The sequence below is a fragment of the Photinus pyralis genome, unplaced genomic scaffold (genome assembly GCF_008802855.1).
Source record: "Photinus pyralis isolate 1611_PpyrPB1 unplaced genomic scaffold, Ppyr1.3 Ppyr1.4_LG6, whole genome shotgun sequence".
NCBI classification, from domain to species: domain Eukaryota; kingdom Metazoa; phylum Arthropoda; class Insecta; order Coleoptera; family Lampyridae; genus Photinus; species Photinus pyralis.
Window position 1 is genome coordinate 25,734,701 of NW_022170663.1, and position 5,458 is coordinate 25,740,158.

Below are 5,458 nucleotides of genomic sequence, written 5' to 3' on the forward strand. Positions count from 1 at the left end.
TTGTCCACCGCATAAACAGGCAAACAAAACGCCTACGTGAATGCACTTCTACATTTTCGAAAATCCGCTAAATGTCCTTGAAATACTAAGTGTCAATTCGAGACAACGGTAAAATTTCCTCAAACTTACTGTAATGAACCTGGTAATAAAAAGATGAAGTCTTTCTCGTATCCCAAGTGCTGCATGAACACTTGGATCTATTTTTTGGTCAAATTCTGATTATAATTCAGCATCGTCAAGCGTTCTGGAAGTTTGTCTAATATGATTTTGACTGGTGACATAATAAAGAAACCATAGAGAATTTTTAATCTTCCCCTCGGCTGTCCAAATGGACGTGTTGTAGCAATTTTTGATAAACATTTCAAATTAAAACCGGAGGTTGGCTTTGAATATTTTTCTACGTACGAACTGAAATAACAATCAGTATTAACCTTTGTAATAATGATAAAATACCCAAACAGACAATGAAACCAATTTTGTACCTATCTATAAATAATCTGCTAAACTTCTTGACACGTGGGTATAAAAGCGCGTGCAGGCTGCCCCATAGATGAGTATTCCCACCATGTACTTTAAACTGCTGGTATTGGTTTCTGTTGGTCTCCTGTGCATCAGTGTTGTCTCAGGTATGTAACGATACGTTTATGATTTTCAGCATTTGTGTTTGCTGTTTTTGAAGCACTTCGAATACCTGTACATATTATTTTAAATTAGATTTCCCGTAGGTCACACAAATAGATATTGCAATTTTTGCTATGGTGAGTCCAACGGGTCCTCTCCAGACTTTTCGAACTGTCGTAACTTTGTTAATGTTACCAAAGTTTACGACTGTACATCAAATCATTATTGCGTCTCTTTTCATGAAAGTAAGTAATATTCTGTTATCTAGTACACGAATGTCATCTACCTCCTTTTAGCTGTAAAAACAGACAAAGCTACTTATACCGTTGCGAAGAGAACATGTAGCAACGATTGTGCTTGGTACAAGAAAAAAGGCAGAGCAGACCTACATTGTTCGCAGTGCGAAACCGATTATTGCAATAAGGAGAAATTTTGATCAATAAGACGAAACTTCTATAAGGATTATGAACATATTTCTGGATACTACTATTACTATGTTATTGTGTTTTTTTCTTTGACATTATCCTCTAAACTAAAAAATGTAGGTAATAATTATGTTGTAATATACGGATTTACAGAGGCAACTATTGGAAGCCTTATTTTTTCATCATTCCTGACTTCTCAAAGGTTTATAGATACGTGCTGTATCTGATGATCCTGGAATACAGGAAAAATTGATGTTAGTAAAGTGTTTTTGGAAGCAAGCAAAATATCATATCAGTTGTGCTGGAGATTTTCCGAAAAGACGGCGTAGACATTAACAGTGAGTCATAATGTCTGATTTAATAAAAGTGAACCCCCTTCAATTCGGTTCAGGGTCCTCTTTTGGTTTGCCCTCATAAAGGAGTGCGTAATGTTTTCTCCTACATTAATCATTTAAACAGTTTGCTACGCATTTAATCTCCAGAGAAGACAGGTGTGTCTCTCTTCATTAGCTACCTGTGAATAAACGCCATCTCAGGTTTTCCCACATCTTGTATTTGTGATTGCTAAAAAATAGGGGTTGATATAAAGTCACTTCTAAAGTCACTTTGTCGTGGTTGGGACATACTTTGGCGTGGTACAAACCTCCTCTGTTGTAGGCAACTCTGCAAATACCCCAGCAGCACGCTCCAACTATGGTAGTCTTTGTAGTATGTTTCAAGCTGTTGATCCAATTCATCAAGCAGTATCCAATACTTTTCCTGGATCCCGAGCTGCTCCTTCATGTTTTTTTTCTTGCCTTTTCAGTCTCGGCCTTCCTTTATTTCAAATTCGGAGGGTGCCCTGTTGGCTTCTATTTCTGAAGCTAACCTCTTCTTCTCAAGGTCAGGTAATCTCTGTTTGGCATCCAAGCTAGTCTTACTTTTCTTACCACACGCACTGTATTGCTAACACTATTGCCAAAGTAAGTGTCATCTGTTGAAGTCAACTATCTTCCTGGTCGTGGGCCCTCTTCAACTACCGTTGAAGTATAATATATCCTGAAACTAAACACAAAGAAACCAGAAGCCTTCACGCTTCAAACCGTTGGAAAGTTTCTTTACTGGAACTATTCTTTCCATTTGAATACCGTCAAAATTAAATATACTTTCTTTCCATGAAATTTTTGAATTAGTGCTTTCTACATCCAAGCAGCAGACTTCTGTATAATAGTTATTAACGTCATAAGGCCGATATGTAGCAAATAATGGGCGTGGTTGAAGTTTGTAAACCGAGGCGTTAGCCGAGGTTTATATTCAACCAAGTCCGTTATTTGCGTATCGGCCGTGTGTCGTTCAAAATTTTTCGGCATCCCATCATCTGGAAATTATATATTTTGGCTTCATAAAGATCCATCTTTTCGCAACTACTTAAAAATAAAAATAGAAACGCATGCTGAGAAGCTGTACGACGTTTTTCCAAAAATATGGACGAAATTGAAGGAAATATCAATGTTCCTCCAGATGTATTAGCAAATTCCATGGCTGCAAGTGTCGATTTGCTACCAGAAAAAAACCAGGGAGCGATAGATATCATAAGGAATACGAAGATTTCAAGGAATGGCTTAAGATTAAGAGGATCAATTTAGTAAATGATATTAGCGTGTACGTAAAGAGAAAATCGGAAATGTATTCGCCCAATTCATTATGGACAAAAGTTTCAATGTTGAAACTCACTTTGAAGGTATAGTCTAGTCAAATTAGCTTTAAAAGTAGTATAAACTGGATGTTGTAATTTCCTTCAACGAAACCAAGCGTATCCTATGTAAAAAAATCCGCTGAATCTGAAAATGACGGGAAACGCCCGGAACATATTGTTATTAACATAAAACGAAGAAAAAACGAGAAAATGTCGTGTTTTTTCGCATTTGACTTCGAATATCTCGTTAACTATTAATCTGAGGGAAAGAATGACTACATAGAAATTAACCTGTTTAGAATAAAATTTTCTATAAGATACAGATTCGGAAAATTATTCGTGTTCTTGAAAAGAAAGTCAGAAGGTTACAGACCAAAAAAGTCTAACATTTTGTCTGAAGAGCAAGTCATGGCATTTTTATTGGAAGCTGATGATGGTGTATGGCTCCTAGAAAACGTCATCTTAATATGTGGAATATTTGGCGCTTGTAGGCGTGATGAGCTTTTTGAAGTTGAACGTGGAGAACTTTGAAGCCACCAATAAAAACGTAATAGTTACATTGCGGATCACAAAAAATTAGAAAATCAGATTAGTTCCAATTCCGAAAGAAAGACTTCCCCTCAATGCATATCAGTTATACAAAAAATACGCGGATTTACGTCCTCAAAATTTAGAAACTCGGCGATTTTTCATTGGCTACCGCAAAGAAAAGTGTGTTAGGCAGGTTGTGGGCATTCATTCCATGGGGGTGTGCCAAGGAAAATCGCTTCGTTCTTAAAATTAAAAAACACGGGCCATTCGTTTCGGAGGTCAGCTACCATGGTTGCACAAAATGGCGGCGATCTCTTAGCAGTGAAGGAACTTGGATGCTGGGATTCATCTGCGGTAGCGGAGTCGTATATTGAAAATTCTGTTTCGAAGCGATTAAAAATCACCAAACAGCTATTTCAAAGTTCCGATGGAAACGCTGAAATTACAACATCCATAGCCACAGTTTCTTCATCAAGTGTAATATCCACGGGTGCTAGTGGTCCTCAAGTTTTCTACGATGGACTACAGATCTCTAGCAATAATAACTGTCACTTTAATTTTTATATCCATTGTAATAAGTAGCAAAGTAGCATATGCGTCCGTTATTTTTTAACGGACGCCGTCCGTTACGAATGACATTTCATTTGTCGAATGAGTTGAGTTAAATTGAAATAACAGTTTGGGATGACGTTTATACCAGGGTTTATACGTTATAAATAATTTCATTTCACATAAAAAGCTGCAAAAGATTCAGAAGTAATAGTTCATTCATTTTGTGATAAATAACACCGAAGTCACGGATCCTATTAAAACTCGACGAGCATTCGCTTTTAAGGGCATTTTTTGCATCCTTCAATCGAGAACTGTGATACAAAACAACAACGAGGGGGAAATCGCAGTGGATATCCAGTGTAGGTACACAGTGGTAGATGTCCGCAGGATATCCGAGGATGTCCGTGGATATCCAAGGATATTCGTGGATATCCAAAGTTATCCGTGGATATCCAAAGATGCCCGTGGATGTCCGAGGAGATCCGGTGGATATCCGCAGATATTCGAAGATATCTCCAGACTTTGGAGGATATCCTCGTCAATATTCAAGTATAAGTGTATTCTTTACACTAAGGTGATATGTATGAACTTATGTACAAGTTAATGATATGCGTGCATGAAAGGAGAATGACTCTTTTGCTTTTGTTAGTGTTGTGATTCGAACTGTTTTTGTTGCGTAGAGGAGAAAACAGATGTATAATTACAATACAACAATTTTTAACTTACTAGCTTTAGCTAGGTAGCTATTACGATAACACTTTTCAAAATTTCATCAAATGTCGACGTTTTATATCATTTTATGCAACTTTAAAGAATAACATTTTTGTCCGTAATATTTAGTGTGCTAATAGCATGTTTGGTACACTTACATTTGTTAATAAAACATTTTTAAAAAAAAGTTAAGTATAAATGGTAAATTACAAACAAGATTCACAAACTACGAAAAATCACGAACTTGCATAAACTCACAACTGCATGCATAAAACTCATCAAAAAGGTACGTACGTGCAATTTTCCGAGATAATTTTCGTCAAATTTTGGATACCTATGTATATTAGGCATAAGGAAACGAAAAATAACGGATTTTTGAAACAACATTTTGGAGGGCCGCAACGTCATCGAACTTTTTTTTTCAATTGAGCGTATACAGAAAGCTCTTAAGAATAAGGTAATCCTGGTTTGTTAACGGCGACGCGGAATTCCGACGACCAATTAACTTATCCTTACATTTTCGAACTGACCGCGACCAAAGCAATGACGCTTTATTTAATATGGATGTTTGTTGATCAAAATCAAGAGACTTTGGAATGAAAGGGCTTTACTACCTAAATTACAGAAAATATCGAAAGCGATCCGTACCTACCTAAAAATTCAGTTACATGAAGACGCACGTGTCATTGTTGAAAAGTCATCAGGTTTTTGGCTGTTGGATGCTTCCAATGGAAGGGCCAGCACCAATCGACTACCACCGTTTATAGTAAAGCCGTGTTTGAAGTTTTGAAGCCAGCATCAGTAAGATCTTGTCGGGGGCTACCACATTCCCTTTGTCGGTACCCACATCCGACGTCCCGTTCATTTCGCTAAAAACTCGCCACAAAATAGGGAGACCGCGATTAGAGCTCTAAGAAACTTTTGGGCGCACTAAGTCGACTAC

At 37.2% G+C, this 5,458-nt stretch overlaps 1 long non-coding RNA gene across 1 annotated transcript; it reads left to right on the top strand.

The window, feature by feature from the left end:
* The first annotated feature begins 480 nt into the window (after positions 1-480).
* On the top strand, positions 481-1,135 carry LOC116173294. Its single transcript, XR_004145898.1, has 3 exons — positions 481-626; positions 726-866; positions 918-1,135. It is a non-coding gene; the product is annotated as an uncharacterized LOC116173294 (long non-coding RNA).
* The last annotated feature ends 4,323 nt before the right edge of the window (positions 1,136-5,458 follow it).